General features: G+C 43.2%; 1 long non-coding RNA gene across 1 annotated transcript; it reads left to right on the plus strand.

The window, feature by feature from the left end:
- Window positions 1–727: 727 nt before the first annotated feature.
- LOC311204537 lies at window positions 728–9,297 on the plus strand. The gene is made up of 3 exons (XR_014618069.1): window positions 728–770; window positions 2,772–2,859; window positions 8,938–9,297. It is a non-coding gene; the product is annotated as an uncharacterized lncRNA (long non-coding RNA).
- The last annotated feature ends 1,293 nt before the right edge of the window (window positions 9,298–10,590 follow it).

Genomic DNA, 10,590 nt, shown 5'->3' on the forward strand with positions numbered 1-10,590 from the left:
CCATCACAAATAATTAACTGGGTAAAAAAAAACCCCTGAGAACTCATTTACCAGGTTCAGACACTGTGTCTTTGGGAAAGATTGGCTTAAAACATGAGCAAATACTTCAGAGGGCTCACTCTACACCCCCTGAACTACATTGTGTGCTTATGTCGGATAGTTTAAATAAGATTCTTGCGTCAGGTTTTTTGAATTTATTCTAGATGATTGGATCTTAAACCTTTAAAAACTGTGTCTATTTGCACACAACCATTTAATACAAAACAAATTTTCTATCAGGGCTTTTGCTGGGCTCTTGAAAGGTGTTTTGTTGCAACTGTAAAAATTACTATATGCTTTAAAGTTGGACCATCAGATTAGTGTTTTACAAGTAAAAACTTCTATGCCTCAGAATGTTACATCCCAAGTCTAAAAGCCATTTGATATCAAATAACAATTATGCAAACATTTTTTCTGGCAACACTAACTAACAAATTCCATTCACATTATTAAAAGAAAAAAAAGTACTATTCCTAAAATCATTTTCCTGAGCAGTTAAAAAAAAATTGTGTACCTTTTGACCAAAAGCTTCATACAAAAATCAATAGCCTTGGCTTCCATCCAGAAATTAAAGATGCAATAGGTAACGGCTGGAAAAAAAGCATATTAAACAGCTTCCTGGTCCCAGTGGCACTAAAGGCCACAAATACTCATCTATCTTGGTTTTGGATTTCTGCAACAAAGGTATGAAGCACGTGCTGTTGAACCAGGATTTGCCCTTGATGGGAAAGGTGTGTACAACTACGAGACCGTTCTTGTGAAAAGCCAGCCAGGTCCGAACAGATTGCACTGGTGCCTTCTGCAGCACTGCCCTCGCTCAGCCACGGGCACTGCGTCAGCTGTACGGACCCCACACCAACGACTGCGATACAGACGGCTGAAGGGGAAAGAGAATTATGGGCAAGAATTCAGTGGGATGGCAAGCACACCTCTTTAGTTATAATCCCTTCCCTTCCTTCCCCTGCAGTGTCCCAAATAATCCTTATCTAAATATTTTGTTCTGAAACTATACTGCCTCTTATCTTTTTACACCATGTTTTTTGTATTTGATCTTAATCTTCTTCTCTTTAGCTTGTTCAGCCTCTGGCCTTTTCACATGTAGGGATTTTCTTTCTGCAGAAATTTCCCATAAGATGGAGGGGGGGGGGGGGATAGTATTTCTGTGCGTAAATAGGATCTAATGTTATATGTGAGGGGAATAAAAAAAGAAAGATATTTTAGCATGAATTAATTTTCCTAAGAGTTAAAGACAAATCACGTATTTTTTAACTCGTAATGATATCTTCCATAGGACGAAGGCATGCTGCAGGCAGTGCAGTGAAATTACAGCAATTTACAACATTGCAGCGCGTCAGATCTCCAGCCTGCTGTCTCAGGAGTGTGCCTCCAGCTCCCATAAACAGCTCTGGAGCTCTTTGGAGGAAACATTTACTTTATAATTTCACCACAAACTAGAAAGTCAACATCAGCTATAGTGTTGCTAAATTATTCCCCCCTCACAAAAGCAGCTGTGAGAGAACATTATCATTACGGACCTCAAACACACATTTTTTTTTTTTTGGTTACAAATTCTCTTTTAAGTTTTTGGATGGATATTAATTCTCATTAACCCAGAATACCACTGAATGTGCTTTCAGTCATATGACAACCAAGACTTTGTATTTTCTATTGCCACTTGAGTTTCTTCTGGTGGATGAGGGACTCCTTTCTAGAGCTGGAGTCTGAACATTGCTGCCAGTTCATTGCTGCGCCTTTTGGAGCAGGAGCAGAATCCTGGGTATTGTGCCTTCCCCTCTCTGTTGTAAGGCCATTGCCAAGGGACCCTGCGTATCAGACCAGCTTTCCTTTTGCTCACATACTTCTGAGCAAGGACTGGGATAAAAAAATCTAAGTGTAAACACATACGTCCCCCCTTCTTTACCAACTATGTATTTACTCTGAGGGTATCATGCTACAGAAAAGAAAAAGAAAAAAAAAACAATCCCAACAAAAAAAACCCTCACTTGGAATATGTCTGTATTGCCATAGAGCTGCAAATATAGAGATGTATAGGCTGAGATTCAGTCTAGGAGCTCATGCTGGAACCCAAGCCACTGACAGGCCATTACTGCCGTTACTTTTGCTAGCTAAGTAAAAAGCTGGGATGTGTCCTACTGCTTTAATCACATTTTTATTTGAGTAGAGATAGCAATTATTGCACAGATTTATCTGCAAAAGCTGTGCAAAATATTTATAGTGAGTGATGAGTCCTCGGGCTTATGTTTCCAGGAACTTGTCCTAAGGTCTACAGATTTCATAATTAGAAGAGAAACCTCCTCCCACTTGGCCACCCTCACACCATGCTGCCTGAAGTTTTCTAAACTCAGATAGCAAATGAAGACACCGAGGTCAGGCACAGCTAAGAGAGGGGGGAAAAATCTGCTGTAATGAATTCAAGCCTGGATATTTATTTTTTTGTCCTCTTGTTAAACACCCAAACAGACCCACACAGGATGTTTGCTTCCATCCAAGGCAGACTGAGGGGTTTAATTAGCTGAAAGCTCCACAAATCGAGCCCCGCTGAGTTTGCAGCGCTGCGGTTATAACCTCAGTTTTAAAGGAGACAGAAATTGCTGTAGGACATCTAATTAAGTCCTGGATCAAAGTAAAATGGTGAACACCTGAGTTCAGGTGATAATATCATCAATTTATTTTTTTTTTAAGTGCGATGAAAACTGTTATTGTTGTTCTAGGGTCTCTTTGAACTGCTGGAGTGTTGCATTCCTGGAGAGAAGCACAAACATGCCACTAATGTAGAAGTAAGCATCGAGCATATTCAAGGTGAGACAGCGTGTCGCATTCTTAAGAATGTTGTGGTTGTTTTTTGAAAAGGTATCTAATGTCTTGGCAAACTCATTTAGCAGTTGCCTTTGCTTCCCCTTTCTGGTATGAAAGATGAATATAAAGTCTCAGAAAGGGTGATGCTGCATGAATAGCCTGTTTTAATAAGCAGATCTTCACATTGTCAAATGTGGCTGGTGGGATTTAATGTTTGGCTCTTCTTTGGAATTAATAACGTGATGAATTTTACCAGTCTGCTCTTAAAACACACCATCACTTACCGGTTGAGGGCCAGAGTGAGGTCCTGATCCTTAATGAATATGATGAAATCTTGTACCGTCATCTAGTGTGGAAGGACACAGTGAGCCCACTCCACAGCACTGCTCTTCCTAAAGCCAGCCCTGGCAGGTAAGCCTGCTCCCAGGAATCGCTTCTTCTGCTCACCAACGGCTTCGTCCTCTTCTCCCTACACAGTGGCCTCCAGCTTCCCTGTATTGCTCTCTGCAGCCCTGGGTGCTTTGGTGCCATCGCTCCCAACAGTGCACTGGGCTGAAGCCATGAGTGTAAAGGCTGTTTCTTTGGGAAACTCTGTAAGCAGGGACCTTTCCCGGGAAAGAAGAGCCCCAAAGTCTGTTTTAAGAGAGGCATGCTGCTTTGTTTGTTTGTTTGCTTTGCCTTCTCCTGGCTTGGTTCCTCAGGGAACCAGCTTATAGCCTCTCAGCTCTTGGGAATCCAGCTGTCTCCTGATTAAAAGGCTGGCTGTCCTCCTAATTTCCCAATGCACTATTTATCCTGTCTCTGCTGCTTTGGACAGCAGCGTCCGCCCCCCCCGTTTGTTTTGCGTAGGTGTTCAGTACGTGGAAGGAGAAATTCCCACTGGGGCCCTGAAAGGGCTGCTCCAGGAACTCCTGCCACCAGAACCTACAATGTCACCTCTTATTGCCATTGTCACCCTATTATTTTGTGTGCTTACTGTATATGTATTTTAATTATCATCTGCTACGCTTTGTCTTTCAAACGGCCTTGACTTGAGAAAAAAGGTTGGAAAGCCAAGAACAGAGGAGTCCCGAGACTTCAGCCCCGAGGTATAACCTGACTAAATGAACCCTAAGTGAAAGGTAGCTTAAGAATTCGAGGCTCATTTCCACTGCGTATGCCACAAATTTTAACACAGTCTCACAGAAGGCTGATGCACGACTAGAGCACTGCATCATGCCAGCTATTGTTATATTTGCTTCAGGGAAACCATTGAATTTGTATAGATGTAGGTTTGTCATAACACAAAGGAGAATTCGATACATGATCGCTGATGTTCTGGTCAGTACCATGATTTCTTTTAATAAAGTGTGGTTTGATGACTTGATGCCAGCAACAAACTATCCATTATTTCAGGATTTGTCTTCCAGTGCTTTGCTTTTTTTGAGCGTTCATAGTTCTCTGTGCCAACTGCATGTCACTTCTGCCCTGTTGTCATTTCACACCCACTCTGCATTAGAGCCAGCAGCTAGACAGAGGGGTGGCAGGGAAGAACAACCCCTTTGAAAACAGGGGAATGCCTGTTCCTCTGACACCACCAGATTGAAGGTCCTGGGTGAGTGAAGCTTACACCAGCCTTGGTGGCAGGGCGAGCGGTGGGATGGTCCCTTCTCCAGCTTTGTCCTTCCTATAACTGCAGGATGAGCAGCACTGGGTAGAGCAGAGGGGTTTCCCTCCCCATCTTCCTGGAAAACCTTCTGTCTCCAAAGGGAGCTTAACCAAAGTCCAGCCAAAGGCACTGAGGCATGTCCACCCTGTGAACATCCAGCAAAGGTCGTAGCGGGACAGAGAGAAAATCAGTGTGCCACATGGCAGCAGGTTCTGGTTTAGGCTATAAAATGTGGCTGAAGCCATGGGAAGAAAAATGCCTCCCTCTGGGAGTGCGTGGGGCTGTGCACAGGCCCGGACTGTGTGGGGCATCGTGTGTCAAATGCCACTCTGTCCTTCTAGGAGCAGCTGTGAGGTAGAATAAAGGTGCATGTACACTGGGATATTAGAAGCAACTCTGAGCCTAATGACTGTTTTAGTGGTGACCTGGAGCCCACATGAAAGCAGGAAGAGCGCGCTGAATGTGCTCTCTGGTTGATTACCACCCGTTGTCGGAAATAAAACAAGTCAAAAGAATTGTTAAACCCTGCTGTGGTTTCAGGGACCAAGTCTGCCAAACAAATAATTCTGCTGCTTGTTGTTAACGTGTCCCAGAAATGTGAAACCAAAGGTACAAGCGATATGTTGCTCCTCTCTCTAATTTTAAACGTGGTTCTGCAGACAAGATGTTCCTTACCACAAACTCATTACAAAACAGCAACAATAGAGAGGGAAAGCAAAATAAAAACTCCACAACTCCCTGGGGAAGTACAATCCATTTCTAACCTTTTCTTTTTCTTTTTTTCCCTGTTATGTGCAAACAACCGGCATTGGAGGGTAAGCAGACAGAGCAGAACTACATGCTATTGCCAAGCTGTGGTTAAAAGAAGAAAGGCTGATGTGAGGTTACACTGTTCTCCAGCTCACAGTGCAAGTGAGGGAAAGAATGACAGCAGAGGTGGGAAGAATTACCATTGCTTTCATAAAAGATGGACAATTGGTTCCCTGAATTATGGAAAGATCCAGCTTAAATATAATAATTAGCACAGAATGGAAATGGAAGTTGCTTTCATAACAAACAGCAATTACTGAGGACGCCTGACTTTAGAAGCAAATGTGAGTTTGTAATGAATAGGGAACTATGGAGCGGATGTACAGAAAGCAATTCAATCAGCCCAGGGATGTAAGGGGCCATGGTCACCTCCAGTTGGAGTGGTGGAATACAAAACACATGTATTAAAATACCAATAAAGGAAACAATGGAGCCATTCAAAACATAGGCTAAGAGTTAGTCACTGTGTATTTCTCCAGACTGCGTGGTGCCGCCAAATCAAAAGCTATTCATTCCAGTCACTTAGGAAGTCAAAACGAAAAGAAATGAGTTGTCCGTGTGCTGGAAATGCAGGAAGGCTTGAAGTCCTCCATAAAGATGATAGTCACCCAAAATGGCCCAGCCCTCATGGGACATGGAGAGGAGGGGGAACCACATATGATGCAACTTCTGTATCTGCAGCAGCAAAGAACAAAAGAAGAAAGAAAAGGCTTATCACTTGAGAAAAATTAGAAATGCAGGAATTTCTAGGGAAAGCAGAGGAAAAGTGGCAATGAGGGGAGGCAAGGACATAGGTGGGAAGGAGGGAAGGCTTTGCAGAAAGGGAGGAGGGGGTTAAATCTTCAGGTGAAGAGCAGAATAAGGAAGAAAGCAGAAAAACCCAGGGCGACACAGAAGGGGAGGAGGAGGAGGGTGGTGCCCTCAAATGTTCCAAAATCCTGACAATGTTCATTAGTCTTGCCCTGAGATTTTTGGACTCAGTCCATCTGTCTCTTAATAGTGATCAGCTATGTATCATCTTCAAGCACCTGCAGAAACATTAATCCTAACATGAGTCTTCTCAGGTAGATTTGTAATGTTATTGTTCTCTCCTATAAATAGAACTACAGAAAGATGAGAAATGAGACCAGGCAGAAGGTTTTAAGCTGTGTCTAAACAAGGTGTCAAATGGTGTTTTAATTCATACTAGATAACCCTCAGGGATTTCTGCACCTTTTTTTCTCAGTAGGAACAAGTCCAGGCAAGCCACACTTTCTCCTCTATCTTCTCAGCGTAAACATATAGACCAAAATTGCAATTAATAGCTGAGGAGGAGGGATCAGCCTTTATAATATAAGAGACAACTTAATGAAGGTGTATCAATCTGATGGAGGGCAAATACCAAAGCGGAGAAGGGAATGCCTCTGTGGAGCCAGGGATGTGCGACACAGGGTTACTGCAGACCAGACTGTGAAAGGGGCAATTAGGAGCTGTCCTTCAATTTCAGGGGAATGTCTTTGAGATTGGAGGCCCACTGCAATATCTTTTCTGCAGGAGTTGCTGATGAGGAAGACTGACTTTCTCGCTCGCAGCTGAGACGTGGGCAGCAGCGGAACTCACACTTTCATCCAAATATTTCACTGAATTTCCCCCAAGTGCTTTTAATATCTCATCGTTTTCATTGTGAGTTGATTTGATTTTCTTTTAGTGCCACCAGCTGCTCCACACACAAAAACAGTTGGCTGTGAACTTCAAAGTTTAACAATGATTTTCACTGCAGTTTCATGCCAGGCTTCTGACAGGAGAAGATGGAGAAGGGAAAGTAGCATATTAAGGACACACTTCTCTTCCATCTGTCCTGGAAAGGTTCCCTTCAGGTACAACAAGTTCCTCTGTGGGCATAGCTACAGACATAACCCATCAGACCACAGTTTCACCTAGTCTCCTGCCCTGTTTCCGAAGCAGCTAGTGGCTAAGCGATGTAGTTGTGTAAGTGTGCGCCAGGTGTTATCCTTCCCCAGAATATCCCCAGAAGTTCCCCTTGTGTAATTTTCAGCCTAGAGTCTTTTCAGTATTTTTGTATTTAATAGCCCTTGGTGATTTTGCTCCCAGTCGTTTGCCCAGTAAGACTCTGAGCCGACGTAAGCAGCTATAAGGCTGTGCAGCTTGCAGTCCCAGACCTGAACTGCACCCTGCGTGAAGGACTGTCTCCTTTTGTCTCCTTTTGCAGAGAGCTCCAGGGATGTCCCTCTCATTTGACCCCTCCAAGCTCTTTTGTTGGAAGTCAGTAAACAACCATTTCCTGTTCACCCTCGCCTCACCACTAACAATTTAATGCACCTCTCCTGTTTCCCTTCGCTGCCATTTCTTTCCCAACATGGACAATCATTGCTCATGTGGAAACCATACAACCATAGATCCAATTAGCCTTTTTGTCCTTTGTATTTTTATTTGTCAGCTGCATCCCCTCTGAACGAGAGGGCCAGATGTGAACATACATTTAGGACGCAGGCACAGCATGAGTTTGTGCAATGGCGACATGCTGCTTTCAGTTTTGATCTTCACGCCTACACTAATAATTCCTACTTATCAATGGGTTAGTGCTAACAATGACAAGCACTGTGGTGATGTTTCCACACAAGAAACTATCAGAAACCTAAGAGCTCATTCTAGTGAGGCATTAAACACCTTAGAGGCCAAATTTTGTATGTGAAATTAGGGTTGTTTTTCCCATGTACACCACTTCATGTCTCCCTACAATGAATTTCACTGACCACTTCATCATCTCATCCTTCATTTTTATAATGTCCTTGTGCAGTTCTCATGATCAGCCTTGCATTCACTGCTCTGAATAACTTAGCATGATCAGTGAACAGCCACCTCATTTTTTTCCATTACCAGACCGATTAGGAACACACTGAACAGTACGAGCTCTCCACACAAAACCCCACAGGACTCCACTGATGACCTTCCTCCACTGTGAAAGCTGACCATTATTTTTTGCCCTCTGTTTTCTTTTAGTTATCTGTGCACTGATGTTCCTCCTGACCCATCGGTGCTCTCTGCTGCAACAGCTGATAGTGAGGGACCTCATAAAGACAATCTTAGAAAGTTATCAATTAGATGAATCACCCGTACCTACGTGCTTGTAAATAAAAGTTTGTAAGTAGATGCAGGTTTTAAGCTTTCTTGGATGTGTAGCCACATCCCAAGGCAGTGAAGTTTCTAGCAGTGATGTACCAAATGTCAACAGCAAAGTTCTCCCTGTTCTCACATGTGCAGCTTTATAGCTGAGTAATTCGGTAATTGCAGAACAAATCCCTGAACTTCAGCATGGTTTATGCAGGTCTGGGTACTTCCAAAGAGCTGCATTTGTAAAAAACATAGGAATAAACTGTAAAAAAAAAAAAAAAAAAGAATTCATTACTAAGTTGATATTTAGTATTTAAGTTGGAATTTGGCATTCCCATTTGGCAAAGCGTTCTATCTTTGTGGATGTTTAAGCACACATAGATCACAGTCTTCTTACTGCTCTGAGAGTGCTTCATTCGTTTTTCAATTAACTGTTTGTTTCTATTAATTTAATTAAATCATTGCAAAGTCTTGTATCTTAATCAACTACCTCTTTTCATCCAACATCGCAGGTGATGTTTTCAAAAGTGCTTAAGGAGAGGATCTGGCCTGGTGATTTGTGGTCATGGCACGAGGAGGGTTTGAAAGCCAGTAGCTCACCAGCTCTAAAGCCCAGCTTCGACCCTGCACTTGAAGAGTGGAAAACAAGCTTCTCCACTTCTTCCATGGACCAACTGGCCACCACGTTGTGAGTGAACCAGGTGCTGACCTGAACTAGCTGAATAAACCAAAATAAAAAAAATAGTCCCTCTGCCATCAGAAAAGACTGGTCCTGTCAGTGTTTATTTGGAACCTTAGTGAGTCAGCAGCCGCCCACCAGCACAGCAGTCTGCCTTTTGCTTAAAACACCAGCACCAAAAATGCACTATATTATTGCGTTATGATCTAGTCTGACACTGTAAAATAAATGTTAAAACTATTCCTTAAACTTCACCTTGCCTCTGATTTTTAAATGGTGTCTCAGAGAAAGAAACATTAAATTTAAGGAATTATCTCTTTGGAGACCAGCAATAGAACCCGAGGGAACAGCATGAAGCTGTGACAGGGGAGGTTTAGGCTGGATGTTAGGAAGAGGCTCTGTACTGAGCAGGTGGTCGGACACTTGCACAGGCTCCCCAGGGAAGGGGTCACAGCACCCAGTTTGGCTGAGTTCTGGAAGCATCTGGATGATGCACTCAGTCACATGCTCTGACCTGGCTGGTCAAAGCCAGGAGCTGGACTCGATGAACCTTGTGGGTCCTTCCAACTCGGGATATTCTGTGATTCTATGATTCATTTGCAGTAGATATCACATTATATCTACTGTGAAATCTCTACTGCCAGGATAAATCTTGCAATTGGGTGGGGAAAGTTTCAGAGGCATGAAAACTTTTTGCAAAGCAAGAGAAAACCAAGGAGCAAAAAAAGGGCTTTTTTAATTAATCCACAGAAAATGAGCCACCTCTGATGGTGTGGTAGCTCTTTGTCCCCACAGCTGCCAACCCAGGCTGCACGGTAAAGGATTCTGCAGGGTGGGAAATGCCACAGAGAAGATGATTTGGTTAAACAATGCATCTCCTCCCCTCCATACCAACAGTTTGGCAGCCAGTCTGACCCCTTGGCTGCCAGCGTGGCACATGTGGCTGAGGGATAAGGCTGCACCACAGCAAAACCCATCAGATGCAATCAGGGTGGGCTCATGTGTGTCAAAAGGACATTTGCCTCCATCACTCTTACTGCTAAGGTTCTTAATAAAACTGCTGCAGTAACAGACAAGAGTACAAACATTGCAAAAAAGACCAAGAGTTGCTTCTGACTGCTTATGTCAAACCAGAGAGGATCTAAAAAATATTCTTGCTTTAAATGAGTAGTGGGCAAGACCAGAGGAAGTGATGACTGGAGCTCTGGGCATGGAGTGCTGTCAGAGAAGTTTAACAACATGCTGTGTCCTACAGTTCTCCATCATGGCATTTAAATATTTTATCTCTTTCCTGCACTCAGAATTATGTATTAGGAAAAGGAAGGAAGAGTCTAGAAGATTGTTTTCCTGTGTTCTTGTTAAGCTTCTCTCTCTCAAGCCTGGTGCCCATAAGGCCTGTTAATAATGCAGCACTGTAATTTAACATGGTTTGTGTTTGAATAGATCCTAAAGGAAGCATGGTCCAGGACAGTGCTCACTTAATATG

The sequence above is a fragment of the Gallinula chloropus genome, assembly GCF_964237585.1.
Source record: "Gallinula chloropus genome assembly, chromosome: 1".
Classification (NCBI taxonomy): Eukaryota; Metazoa; Chordata; class Aves; order Gruiformes; family Rallidae; genus Gallinula; species Gallinula chloropus.